This window comes from Cricetulus griseus (assembly GCF_003668045.3).
Source record: "Cricetulus griseus strain 17A/GY chromosome 1 unlocalized genomic scaffold, alternate assembly CriGri-PICRH-1.0 chr1_0, whole genome shotgun sequence".
Classification (NCBI taxonomy): domain Eukaryota; kingdom Metazoa; phylum Chordata; class Mammalia; order Rodentia; family Cricetidae; genus Cricetulus; species Cricetulus griseus.
This window is the reverse complement of record NW_023276806.1, coordinates 232011642-232026460: the sequence shown is the minus strand read 5'-3', so window position 1 is coordinate 232026460 and position 14819 is coordinate 232011642. Positions and strand designations below refer to the sequence as shown.

The following is a 14819-nucleotide window of genomic DNA, read 5'->3' as shown; positions in this document are numbered from 1 at the left end:
ACTGTCCTTGTCAAAGTTCCATGGCCATTGTTCTTGATGTCCTTAACCAGGCATGCCCATGTCAAAACACACACTCACACACACTCACTTGTACACACACACACACACACACACACACACTCATTCACACACACACACTCACACACTCACTCACACACTCATTCACACATTCACTCACTCACACACTCAGTCGCACTCAATCACTCACTTACACACACACTCACACTCTCATTCACTCACACACACACTCACTCACTCACTCACACACTCACTCACTCACACTCAATCACTCACACACACACTCACACATTCAAATACACTCACCCACACTCACTCACACATTCACTCACTCACTCACCGCTTCCTCTGCTCCCTACAATCCAGCAATCAAGAAAATGCCCACAGACAACCCACAGGCCAATCTGATGACGGCAACTCCTCAGATGAGGCCCACTCTTCCCAGGTGCAGCACACTGACAAGATGAGCCACCTCAGCAAGCAAACCTGTCTATGTAGTTGGTTATGTGCTGTCACGGAATTACCCACGGAAGACACCGTCTAGATTGTTCTTATAGTTTTATTTTTACTTTATGTGCATGAGTATTTTGTGTCTGTGCACATGTGCACTGCCCCTGGGGGCCATAAGAGGGCGACAGATCCCCTGGAAAATGAGTTCCAGATTTTTTTTTTCTTTTTTTTTTCTTGTTTTTTTATTAGTTCAAATTAGGAACAAGCTTGCTTCACATGACAATCCCTTCTCCCTCTCCCTTCCCTTCCCCCAACCCTCCTCCCCAACCTCCCACCTGCCCCCCACCAATCCACACTCCACTCCCCAGGCAGGGTAGGGCCCTTGACGGTGGCTCCCCAAAGTCCACCACATCATCCTGGGCCGGGCCTAGGCCCTCCCCCATGTGTCCAGGCCAAGACAGCATCCCTTCACCTGGATGGGCTCTCAAAGTCCCTTCTTACACCAGGGAAAAATACATTGGTTACAGGGTTTGGTTCTCAGGAACTCTCATTAGACACCCACCTCTCACTCCTTATTGTTTTATGGGGACTTTACTGGGTAACTAAACCCACAGGGACATGTCCTAATCTGGGTTTCTATTGCTGTGATGAAACACCATGACCAGAAAAACTTGGGGAGGAAGTGGTTTGTTCAGCTGAATTACACAGCACTGTTCATCACCAAAGGAAGTCAGGACAGGAAGTCACACAGGGCAGGAACCTGGAGGCAGGAGCTGATGCAGAGGCCATAGAGGGTGCTTCTTACTGCCTTGCTCACCATAGTTTGTAAAAACTGCTTTTATTTTCCACCCTGTGGATTTCCAAGACAGGGTTGTGCTTCTCTATAGAAACCCAGATGTCCTGGAACTCACTCTGTAATCCAGTCTGTCCTTGAACTCAGAGATCTGCCAGCCTCTAGCTCTCAAGTGCTAGGACTAAAGGCGTGGACTACTATGCCCATCTCTCATCCTGCTTTCTTATAGAAAAAAAAGGACCACCAGTCCCGGGATTGCACCAACCACAATGGGCTGGGTTCTCCTTCATAAATCACTAAATAAGAAAATGCCTGCTAGGCAATGGTGGTGTACACCTTTAATCCCAGCACTTGAAAGGCAGAGACAGGTGGATCTCTGGGAGTTCAAAGCCATTCTGGTCCTGTATATCCAGATATACACCCAGAGAAACCCTGTCTCAAACAAGAAGAAAGAAATGCCCTACAGGCTGACCTATAGCCTGATCTTCCTGAGGCATTTTCTTAATTGAGGTTCAGTCCTCTCGGATGCCTTTTGCTGTGTCAAGCTGACATAAAACTATCCAGCACACACGTGATTGGGCAGAAAGGGGACTCTAATGGGAACTAGTTGTCTAGAGTTTCCTGGCATCTTGTGAACATCTACCAGGATTTGGCCAAATCTCTTCAGATATGGGGATCTCAAGCAGGAGAGAGGGCTGAGTGGAAAGAGCACTGGCTGCTCTTACAGAGGACCCCGGGGTTGATGTCTGGCTCCCATGTCAGGTGGCTCCAGTGCCCTCTTCTGGGCTCCACAGACATCACACATGTGATATATTTTACATACATGCTGTGAAAACACACATACAAAATCTGAAAATAAAAACAAAGAACATAACAGATGCTGAAGCATTTGGCCTTGTCTAAAGCACTCCAGCCTCATGTGAGGACCCTGACCTTGGCAAAGACTCTGCACTGTCTTGACTGCTCTTCTGTGCAGAGAGCGTCCCCCTTGACAACCCAGAGAGGAGTACACAGAGATGCAGGGATGGGCACCAAAGCCATGGGGCTGTCCAGCAGCTGCTCCTTACCCAGCCAACTTTCATTATGGGGCACATTTTTTCTGAACACATCCATTTCCCCAGGTGAGCAAGAGTAATTAATACCATCTGTCCCTGCTGAGCCACACCTGCCCACTGGGTCTCCCAGTCACAGGAAAACCAGCACTTTAATATTTTAAAATAAATGTTTTTTCCTTTTTAAAATTTAAATTAGAAACAAGCTTCTTTTACATGTCAATCTCTGTTCCATCTCCCTCCCATCCTCCCCTGCCCCCCACCAACCCCCAATTCCAACCCCTTTCTGCTCCCCAGGTGGGGTTAGGCCGTCCATGGGGCATCTTAAAAGTGTGTCATATCATTTGGAACAGGGCCTAGACCCTCCCCAGTGTGGCTGAGAGGCTATCCCTCTATGGGGAATAGGCTCCCCAAGTCCATTTGTGTACTAGGGGTAAATACTGATCCACTACCAGAGGCTACATAGATTCACCAGGTCTCCAAACTGACATTCACATTCAGGGGGTCTGGATCAGTCCTATGTTGGTTTTCCAACTATCAGTCTGGGGTCCATGCATGAGCAACCCCTTGTTCAGATCAGCTGTTTCTGTGGGTTTCTCCAGCCTGGTCTTGACCTCTTTGTTCATCACTCCTCCGTCTCTGCAACTGGATTCCAGAGTTCAGCTCAGTGCTTAGCTGTGGGTGTCTGCCTCTGCTTCCATCAGCTACAGGATGAAGGTTTTATGACAGCAATTAAGGTAGTCATCAATCTGATTATATGAAGGGCAGTTAAGATACCCTCTCCTCCACTGCCTAGATTATTAGCTGGAGCCATCCATGTGGATTCCTGGGAATTCCCCTAGTGCCAGGGAACACCAGCACTCTTACAGGCCTGGTGTGGGCAGGACTTTTGCATATGTGCAGATGGCTCAGCAACAGCACTGCTTGCCACCCACACTGGTGTCATGCCAAGGCAATGAAGACACACTGGTGCCCAGGCCTACTAGAGAAGCAAGTCCTTAGACAACACAGCACAGCAGGGGAGAATGGTCACTCTGGGAACATGCAGGAAAGAGAAATCACAATTTGAGGCAGGTCAGTGTGAGCCTTCCAGTGAGATGGACCTGGGTATGAGCATCCCCTCAAAATGCCTGCTAGTGCTGAGGAGGCTGGCTGCACACCAGCATGCTAAAGCAACTGAACTGCCAGGGTGTGAAATCTCAGACCACCAACAGAGTTCTACCCTGCCCCTGGCCAGAACAGACAGGACCGGGGTCTGGTGCTTCATCCAGGATTGGCACTGAAGCCACTAGGCAGCTGCCATGGTCCACACTCCAGCCTGTTACACTTCCACCTAACACCTCCTGCCCCTGTCCCTCCAGGGATCCCAGTGACCTTGCCAAGAACTTCACCATAAGAGCAGATGAGATATAGATCCATGTCTGAGGTAAGAAAGTTCATACATGACCATCTGAACTCAGATCAAAAAGGAGAATTGAGACAGGCTTCCGGCCTCTGCCCTGGTTGAAGCTGTGTCTTTTAGTCTCTGACCCAGGGACCCCACACTCTCTACACAGCTAAGCTGGCCCAGGGAGGAGATGCTGGAGCTGCACCAGGCCCTGCTTAGAAGAGCAGGACGCCTGGGAGGCACAGCCCTGGTACCTGACAACCAGAAGCTCAAGGAGCAGATGAGATGCAGTGACATGGACCTTGTTCTCTGAACCTCTGACCCCATGCACTGTCCCATTCCCCACTTCCACAGACACTTTAGAATGGAAGGGACACCAGGAAGAGAATGCCACTGGGGAGCCACAGCTTCTGGGGTCTGGGCCATCCTCACTGTGACCCTGCCCACAACAAGGCTCCCAATCAAGCCCTCAGTATAACACACGGAGCACTTACAAACACTACAGACACAGTTGCTTCAATTCTGAGTTTTGTTAAAACAAACAAACAAACAAACAAACAACTATGATAAATCAGGAACAGGTTTGGGAGTGGTGGTGATGCAGAGGGAAGCATGGACAGGACAAGATGAGGGCTGGCAGGGGCCAGGGGCAGGGCCGTCTCCACCCTGATCCCTGGTATCTTCTTCTAATGAGACAGAGGGCCACAGTCCAGAGCGGGTCATTCCTCTCCTCTACCATGTCTGTTCAACTGAAGAAAAAACGCCACAATAAGACTCAAGAGGGGAAATTTAAATTTCTGTCCCTCCCTCCCTCCCTCCCTCCTTCCCTCCTCCCTCCCTCCCTCCCTTTCTCTCCCCACAGCTGTGTCCAAGGTTCAGAGGATACTCTTGGGAGTAGGAACACTCCCTGTTGCTGGAGAAAAGAGACGGAGAAAGACCCCACACAAGGGTCCCTCACCAAAGCATGGAAACTCCAGGAGGGCAGCCAACAACCAAGGGCCATTCAGCACCAGAGGCCTCTACCCAGATGTTTACATGAGGCACTAACAAGGAAAGAGGGAGCAGGATTCAACAAAATGCTTCAGAGGGCAAAGGTGCTGTCACTAAAACTGACAACCTGAGTTCACGCCGGGAAACCCACAGGGTGGAGGACAGACACCCAATAGTGTCCTCTGATCTCTACATGCTGTGGTATGTACACACACACATGCACGTACGCAGGCATGCACGCACGCAGGCGGCAGGCAGCATGGTGGGGGTGCAGTCACTGTAGGAGATGTCGATCTCATCGGGGAGCTCACTGATGTTGACCTCAAAGCGGTCCTGCAGGTCATTGAGGATCTTAGCATCATTCTCATCTGACACAAATGTGATTGGCCAAACCCTTGGTGCCAAACCGGCCTGCTCTGGCCACCTGGGAGGAGACAAAGGGAAGATCACAAGTTCACAGGGGAGACAGAGATACAAGGGAAGGGGACAGCGTGTGCATGAGCGCAGGCACACACAGAGGAAGAGGGGGAGGGCGGGCAGCTTACCCGGTGCAAGTAGGTGTCCGAGTCCTCTGGCATGTCATAGTTGAAGGCGATGTTCACACGCTCAATGTCCATGCCTCGACCAAACAGGTTGGTGGCCACAAGAATCCTCCGCTGGAAATCCTTGAACTGCTGATACCGAGAGAGCCTTTGTGAGGAAGGAGAGGAGAAGCTTGAGATTCCCTTCTCACCACACCCCTTCCTCCCCAGAGCACAAATCCCTTGTTTCTCACTCACCTCTCCTCCTGGGGCATGCTGCGGTGGATAGCAATGGCAGGGAAGTTCTTCTCCACCAGAAGCTGGGCCAGGGCGATGCACCGCTGCACGGACTTCACAAAGATCACTACCTGCGGAGCACGGGAGTGATGAACATACAAGTTTCCACAGTCATCTCAACTCTTAATGGTTTTTAAAGTTTGTGTGTGTGGGTGATTTGCACCCATGTAAGTGTAGGCACATTCATGCCTGACGCCTATGCAGAGCCAAACGAGGACACTGGACCCTCCTCACATACCAACTGCAGTCACATGATTAGGAACTGACATGCTATGGAGAATTGGGGAGCCCTGAAGAACAAGAGTGCTCTTAACCTCTGAGTCACTGTTTTGTTTTTTGAGACAGGGTTTCTCTGTGTAAACCTGGCTGTCCAGGAACTTGATCTGTACATGAGCTGGCCTTGAACTCACAAAGTTCTGACTGCTTCTGCCTCCAGAGTGCTGGGATTAAAGGCTTGAGCCATCCTCACAGGGCTCTGAGCCACTCCTTCAGCCCAGCCCCAGTGGTATCACTACTGATAAATCTATATATATATGTGTTTGTGTGAATGTATGCAGGTGTATACAGGTGTCCTTCAAGGCCAGAAGGGTGTGCTGTATTTGTATCTGTATCTTTATCTGCTGGGGCCAATTACAGGCATCGGTGGGAGGGAGGGGGTGTGGATCCTCTGAAGAGCAGGGCGTTTGAGGTCCAGTTGTCTTCAAACACATTATATAAACGATGCTGACCCCACACTTGATCTCAGAGATCCACCTGGCTCTGACTACACAGAGTCAGCTTGGGATTTAAGACTCCCATACTAGCACACCTGGTAAATTTTTGTTTGGTTGGTTCTTTGGTTTCTCTCTGTAGCCCTGACGGTACTAGAGCTCACTCTGTAGACCAGGTTGGCCTTGAACTCAAGAGGCTTGCCTGCCTCTGCCTCCAAGAGCTGAGATTAAAGGTGGGTGGCACCACTAACCCACCCTGGCAGAATTTCTAACGAGTTCCTCAGTCCCTTTTCTGTCTCAAATGTCTCTTCACATATGTCCTTTTCTCTCTTGAACTTAACGCCTGTGTCTAGGCCAAGATTTCTCAACAGCCTGATGTGTGAGCTGCCACGGACACAACCTCAAACTGGCACACACACGGGTGAGGCGCCCTCAGGAAGATGGTAGGATGTGAACTACAGTCTAGAAAACCAGATGAGCCTCTGGAAACACTAAGAGCCCTACAGGCTCTGCAGCCAGCTGAGCACAGGCTGACACTGCTCCTCCTGGGTGACTGTAAGAGACGACAGCAGAGTCACCACGTCAGTACCCAGCTCAATGCGTTCCTCCACTCACTGAAGTCATCACGGACTCTACCTCAGCTGTCTCTCACACCTTCACACTCTTGGCTCCTCAACCACAGGCTACTTCTCCACAGGCTTCTGCCACGGCTGGGGATGCTCAGTGCTCAAGACCACACAGACCCTCAAAACTGACCTGGTTGAACTCGAGGACATCGAGAAGGTCAAAGGGCTTCCGGTTCTTCTCGTTGTCCTTCAGTTTCATGTAGTATTGCTGCAACCCGTGCAGCGTCAACTTGGTCTCATCATCCACCAAGATCTCCATAGGCTGAGGGAAGGAGGGGTGGGGGAAGGAGGAGGGCAGAGTGGGGGGGTTAATCCTGGGGGGGTGGAGGGCGCTGGTCTCCAATACACCCCATGGACTGATGGGGAGGAGAGAGAAGACTGAAAAGCCCTCCCCATCACAAGAACGCTCTGTACTGAGGTCCCTTTCCAGTTAGGTACGGCAGTATCTGCATCAGCTGAATTTTAAGCTCAACTGAGAATGGTCAGAGGAGAAAGGAACTCTGCACAGAGTGGTGAAGCTCCCAGCTGCAAGGTGCCAGTGTCAGAGCTGATGGGGGAACGTTAGCAATGGAGATGGTACTCAAGGGGAGAGTTAGCTATGGAGATGGTACTCCAGGGGAGAATTAGCAATGGAGATGGTACTCAAGGGGAGAGTTAGCGATGGAGATGGTACTCCAGGGGAGAGTTAGCTATGGAGATGGTACTCCAGGGGAGAGTTAGCTATGGAGATGGTACTCCAGGGGAGAGTTAGCTATGGAGATGGTACTCAAGGGGAGAGTTAGCTATGGAGATGGTACTCCAGGGGAGAGTGAGCAATGGAGATGGTACTCCAGGGGAGAGTTACCTATGGAGATGGTACTCCAGGGGAGAGTTAGCTATGGAGATGGTACTCCAGGGGAGATTTAGCTATGGAGATGGCACTCCAGGGGAGAGTTAGCTATGGAGATGGTACTCCAGGGGAGAGTTAGCTATGGAGATGGTACTCAAGGGGAGAGTTAGCTATGGAGATGGTACTCCAGGGGAGAGTGAGCAATGGAGATGGTACTCCAGGGGAGAGTTAGCTATGGAGATGGTACTCCAGGGGAGAGTTAGCTATGGAGATGGTACTCCAGGGGAGATTTAGCTATGGAGATGGCACTCCAGGGGAGAGTTAGCTATGGAGATGGTACTCCAGGGGAGAGTTAGCTATGGAGATGGTACTCCAGGGGACAGCATAGTCAGAACACACAGCAGAGGCAGCAGTGAACCGGCCTGGGCATCGACACCACAACAGGCCAGGGCTGACTGCCCCACTCAACTGTCCTCTCTGTACTTCAGCAAATGTCCAAGACCAGAAGGCTGCAATGGACACAGCCAAAAACGCCATTCAAAACCTGGGCCTTAGTGGCATGCTGTGATCCCAGCTCTCGGGTGGTTGAGGTAGAAGTTATTAAAGAGAAGCACACATTGCTCAAGCTGGGAGACACCTTGTACTCAACCCACTACTCAGCTTTAGAAGAGAGTTTTCTAAATTCAGAGTCAAACCGTCTATACTTGGGAGGTGAGGGATGAACACACTGTGCTGGCCAACAGAAGTACAGGCTCTTTCCCACACCCACAACAGAACCTGCACCTTCTGAGCTCTAACTCCTGACCGACCCTCAGCACCTTCCATTTCTCTGGAGCCCTCACCCCTGCAGATGTCCGCTTTCCTGGACTCTAAGGGCATGGCTTCTCTCCTCCTCTCCTCCTGCTCCCTCCTCCCAGCAGCTGTGAGATTTACAGCTTCCCTGCCCTGTTCTTTTTCTCTGAATATCTAATAATACAGTGAGGTTTCTACATCAAAGGGAAAAGGACAATAGAAAGGAACGGACCTTACATTTTACAAAAACTATACACCCACCCCTAACCCTTGAAGGGAAGAAGGACATCAACCATGGACAGACACCGGTTAACTGCAGGACAGACTTTCCCCACTCTCCATCCTGTCTGAGACAGTTCACATAGAGCAAGGGACTAAGTGGGGTGTCACAGAAGTCTCTTCCAGAAAGCAGCCTGGCGAGGAAACTCCCCAAATAAAGTCTCACAGCCTCCTCCTAATTCTAGCCCCTCGCCTGGCCCAAGAGCAAAGCATCTTCTCAAGGGAAGGAAAGGGTCAGGGAGGGAAGGACACCCCACCCCCTGCTCAGTCTCGGCACCGAGACCCACTTGTTACATCTCAGTACAACTTGTCTTTTGTCTCTTCCCATCATAAAAAACAAAAAGGAAAAAAATCCACCACCCCATTCAAGACACCCCTCCCAACAGGTATGGGGAAAACGGGGTACAGCACATTAGGTTCAGGAAAAAACCAGGCACAGAAAAAGAGGCTGGCTTGGTCCTCAGCATCCTGGTCAGGCTCCCCGAGGCCTCCGCTGCTGCCATCCACGGCTCGTAGGTCTGAATTCTCCCGTCGTGCCTCAGTGCTTCTCTGCTGTCAGCTCTCATCAACCAAGGCTCCGGTGGGTGCAAGGAGGTATGGACAGGAAGGAGCGGGGGGCTGCGGGGCTGAGGTGCCAAAGGCCCCCGCCCTTGGAGGTGGGGACTGGTGGGTTCATGGTGCTGTTTGTTCTTCTTCTGGACAGGCCTGCCACCTGACTGACTGTCCCTGTCTTGCTCTCCTGCCACTGACATGTCTGAGTTTCGGGGAACAGAAGTTCCAGCTGAAGGCTCCATGCCACCTGGAGGGGGTGTGGCTGTGGGGTGTGTGGAGTTGATGGGCAGGCGATAGGGCACAAAACCTTGCCCTACCCCTGGTAGGGAGAAGAGGTTCAAACGTGTGATTCAAAAATGTCAAATGCTACCCGCTCTCACGTTAGCCCGACCAAGTCTTCCGGAGTGTCCCTGGCACGCGCACAGCCCCTATCGCTAACTGTCTCTGCCTCTGTGTTTTTCTTCAAGGAGTCGACACTCCCAGATGGACACAAGCTCCCTTCTTGGTGCTTGAAGGACAAGGGAGTCTGGAGGAAGAGGGCGAGGAGGGGGAGGAGGCATCGGGCGGGGAGTGGAGGGAGAGAAGGTAGAAGGGTATTTACATCTTGCATGAACTTGCGGCAGACTGGCCGGATCTCTTTGCTCAAGGTAGCACTGAACATCATGACCTGCTTCTCATGGGGGGTCATGCGAAAAATTTCCTGGACATCCCGACGCATGTCTGCAGGGTAGAGTCACAGGAGGAAACGAGTCTGTGATTTCAGTGCCCTGAGGCCACAGCCAATGAAAATGCAGAAGTCACTCTGGAAAAGTGGACCCCTTCTCTCCATTACCTACAGGAACCAGGCAGGCTTGGTGGGAGGAGCCTGTAATCCCAGCACTAGGAGGTGGAGGCAGGGGGATCAGGAGCTATGTATTGACTTTTGAGACCATCTAAGAAATGTAACTGAACCTAAAGTCAAAATTAATAAAATGGGGATAAAATCTACCATAGGTTCAGGAACAGTAGCCCTCAAACACAAGTTATGAGGCTAGAGAGAGAGGCCCAGCAGTTAAGAGCATTGCTGCTCTTCCAGAAGACCCAGGTTAGGTTTCCAGCTCCCACAAATGCCTGTAACTTAGAGCTCCATGGGAAACCCAATGCTGCTGGCCTCTATGGAAGCACCCACAAAATTAAAAATAATAAACTTAGAGCTTGCACCGGGCAGTATGTAGCCCTTGCTGACATGTAATTCATAAAGATCCACCTGGGATTAAAGGCACGAAAGCTTTTTTGTTTTTAGAGACAGAGTTTCAGTGTTTAGTCCTGACTCTCCTTGAACTTGCTCTGTATACCAGGCTGTCCTCCAATTTAGAGACCCACAACCTTACATTAATCTGGGATTGAAGGTGTGCACCACCACTAAGTTCTCTTGAGCCTTTATTATGTATGTAGGTGTTCTGCCTGCATGTTATGTCCATGTACTGGCCATGTGCCTAGTGCTCAAAGAAAGCACAGGAAGGTTAGAGTCCCCAGGAACTGGAGTTACACAGTTACACATTTCCCTGAGGTATGTGTTGGGATGAAAACCAGGTCCTCTGAAAGAGAGCCAGTTCTCTAATCGCTGAGCTATCTCTCCAGTTCTTAGCCCATGAAAATATTTATTTGTTTAGTATGCATGGGCATTTTGCCCACATTTTGGGGTCTGTGCTGTTTTATATGGTGCCCATGGAGACCGTTAGGAATAGACTGCTATGAGCTGCCATGTTGGTGCTGGCATCAAACCCAGATCCTCTGAAAGCAGCCAGTGCTCTTGGGGATGAGCCATTCCTTCAGTGTGGCCCCCAAAATTCATTTTTTAAAAAAATATTTACTATGTATAGTGTTCAGCCTGCATTTATGCCCATAGGCCAGAAGTGGGCACCAGATCTCACTACCCTGGCTATGAGCCACCACATGTGGTTGCTGGGAATTGAACTTGTGAACTCTGGAAGAGCAGCCAGTGCTCTTAACCTATCAGCCATCTTTCCAGCCCCCAACAAAATTCTTTATTTTTGTTTTTGTTTTTCCAAACAGGGTTTTCTATGGCTTTGAGGCTGTCCTGTACTCGCTTTTGAAAACCAGGCTGGTCTCGAACTCAGAGATCCAACTGCCTCTGCCTCCCCAGTGCTGGGACTAAAGGTGTGCACCACCACCACCCGGCCCCCAACAAAATTCTTAATATTCTCTTTTAACCCCACTTGGCACACTACACCACCAGAACACATGACCGTCCTAGGAACACTCACCAGATGAATCGCAGAATTGTACTCTAGAAACCTGCTCACTTATCAATTCTGACCACACAGGCTATACTGCAGAGGTTCCCAACCTGTGGGTCGAGGCCCCTTGGGTGGCTGGATGGAGGTGGAACAACCCTTTCCCAAGGGCCCCATATCAGATATTTACATGTGACTCGTAACAGTAGCAAAATTAGCTATGAAATAGCAGCAAAAATAATCTATGGTTGGGGTCAGCACAACCCTAGGAGGGTTATGTCATTAGAAAGGTGGAACCACTGCTGTCCAGAGCCATCAGTCATGGGTGATAGGTCATGAGTCGTCCTTGCACGCAAGTGCTCCTGTGTCAAACAAACATCATCTGGCTCCAAGGGGCAGCTCCCCAAAGCACCTGAGCCCAGGCCCGAGCACTGCCACTCACCGAGCTGTTCAAGCATCTTGTCACATTCGTCCAAGATAAAGTGTTTAATGTGCTTGAGGTTCAGGCTCTTATTTCAAACCAGGGCTAGAATTCGGCCAGGAGTCCCCACCACGATGTGTGGGCAGTTCTTCTTCAGCACCTCTTCATCCTTCTTGATAGACAGACCGCTACAAAAATGGGTTTTAAAAGTCACAGGGTCACAATTGGGGAGTATGCAACCTACTCGGGCTTGGACTTCCTGCCAAGGAGTATTAACACCGTCTGGCACATCCCAGGTAAGGCATCTTCCCAAAAAACATCCGGTGCCATTGGTCAAGCGCAAGAAGGTGACCATTTGGAAAGAGCTCCTAAGTCAGAGCAGGCAAACAGAGGTCGGGGAGTTCAGGGCCCCCAAGGTGGCTCCTTCTCATTCCACCACGGGCCAGGCCAAGGGACAGTGGTGTGTGAACAGGTGCTGGAACTGCTGGGCTCCCTGCCATAAGGGGGAACGGATGCTGCTATGCCGGGCACGGCCACTGCCTTTCTGTTGCCAGGGCTTGCGGCCACCACCACTCACCTCAGCCCTGGTCTTGGTTTTAGCATTGCTAACTCTCTTGAAGTTCTTCTGCCAGGTGGCAACCTGGTGCCGAATGTCCAGCCTGGGCGCCCTGGCAAACACATAAGGGTGCTGCTCTGCTAGGCCCGAGCGCTCCTGCTGGAAGCCTCGCAGTGACTCCACCCAGGCCTGTACCTGGTGCACTTGCTCGCACTAGTGCACCCGAGGAGACCGCGCTAACCCAGGCTGCAAGCTCTCGGCTGCCCTCACCAGCAAGTTGAGGACCCTGGAGCTGGGGGTGGAACCTAGGCCTGAGAAGCGGCCCGGAACAACCGCAGCATTGCGGTTCAAATCTCACAGCCGAGAGCCCAAGCCCCTTAGACACTCGCGGCGAGTGTTGACGTGTGGAACATTATTTTAAGATGAGTTACAATTGTTTATGCTGTGGAACATTTGTTGAGTGATGCAAAGATGTGTTGCATTCTTTTTTTTTTTTTTTTACTGTTTCAATCTTTTATGTTGCATTTGTTTAACTCAGTGAAGCTGTGGTTCTTTGCGTGTCTAAAACACCTGATTGGCCTAATAAAGAACTGAATGGCCAACAGCTACACAGGAGAGGGACAGGCAGAGAGAATAAACAGGTATAGACACAGGTTTCTGTCCCGACTGGTCCCGCAGCTGTTTACTTCCAAATAAACACACAGCGGCTTATATTAATTGTAAACTGTTTGGCTGATGGCTCAGGCTTCTTATTGGCTAGCTCTCTCTGAACCATGAACCCATTTCTATTCATCTGTGTGTCTCCACATGGTCTTGGCTTATTGGAGATGCCCGAACCTCTGGCTTCCTCGGCAGCTACATGGCATCTCCTCCTTTCCTCTTCCCCTTCTTCTCCTCGTCTGGTAGCCCCGCCTACACTTCCTGCCTGGCTATGTCCTGCCTGTCCATTGGCTGAAACAGCTTTACTCATCAACCAATAAGAGAAACGTATATTCACAGAAGGACCTCCCACATCAAACAGGAGTAGAAACATGGGAGAAGATCAAGGAAAGATAAAGAAGGAGAGAGGACATCAGGGGCCACCCAGCCACCCAGCCACACAGCAAGCCTCGGAGTAAGGAGTAAACAAAGATTATAGACTAGAGAAAGATAAAAGCTAGAGGCAAAGGTAGTTGGGATAATTTAAGTTAAGAAAAGTTGTCAAGAAATAAGCCAAGCTAAGGCCGGGCATTTATAAGAAATAATAAGCCTCAGTGTGATTTATCTGGGAGGGGTGTGCTAGAGTAAAGAACAAAGATAAAAAACAGCCAACAACATGAGCCCACAGAGGATGAGGCTAAAGGGGGAACCATGGCTGCCTGGGCTGTCACACAGGCTCCTGGCCACACATTTCCAAGGGTCTCGGGCTGTCCTGCCCTCATCAAACTTTCAGCCACAAGGAACTTTCTATCCTTTTCCAGCTGTGAGAAGAAAACATCCTGTTTTCTTTTTTTTCCAGGGAGGAGGCAGAGCCATGAAAACCAAAGGAGGCTGCGAAGCCTGGACCCAGGGAACTTTCCGGAACTCTGAGACAGACTGGTGTCTGTTCTTGGTTGTCAACCTGACCACGTGTGGAATTAACTGTTTGATTTGAGGTAATTTGCTCAATTTGAAGTGGGAAGATCAACTTCTTCCCGGATCTTTGAGGAGGAAACAACAACCTTTAATCCAGATCTTGAGTCTGGAGAAACCACCTCTAACCTGAGCCATGCCTTCTGCTGGCAGCCTGTACAAGACATGGAAGAAGGGAGCTTGCTGTCCAAGCCTGCTGCTCCTGCTCTTGCTAGCAGGTCAGTTCCTTCACTGGATTAGAGCCGACTGCTTCAGGATTCCAGCACATACTGCAGACCAGCTGAGACATCCAGCCTCAGGGACTGAACAACTACTGGATTCTTGGACTTTCTGTTCACAGGCAGCCATTGTTGGATTAGCTAGATCACAGCATATAAGTCATTCTAAAATATCATAGACAGACAGACAGACAGATAGACAGATAGATATTCTAAATCATTTCTATTACTGTACAGTACCCCAACTAATACAGATTTTTGTAAGAGAAGTGGTTCTGGAGCAACAGAAATATAAGGATGATTCTTTTAACAATCTGGAGTAGCCTTTCCAATTTTCCAACACCTACAGCTACCAAAGCCTCTCCAGTTTCTGACACCTGTCTTGGGAGCTGGGAGAGCACGGAAGACTCATGGTGTGAACTGTTTTACAAATGAAGGAGATAAATGCATTTGATTATCCTGATTTATCAATTGTGGATC

General features: G+C 50.2%; 1 non-coding gene and 1 pseudogene across 1 annotated transcript; both read right to left on the bottom strand.

The window, feature by feature from the left end:
* The window catches only part of LOC113832525, a 36366-nt pseudogene that overhangs the window by 10220 nt on the left and 11327 nt on the right, over positions 1–14819 (bottom strand).
* Positions 11844–11920, bottom strand: LOC113832000. Its single transcript, XR_003479828.1, has one exon. It is a non-coding gene; the product is annotated as a small nucleolar RNA SNORD83 (small nucleolar RNA).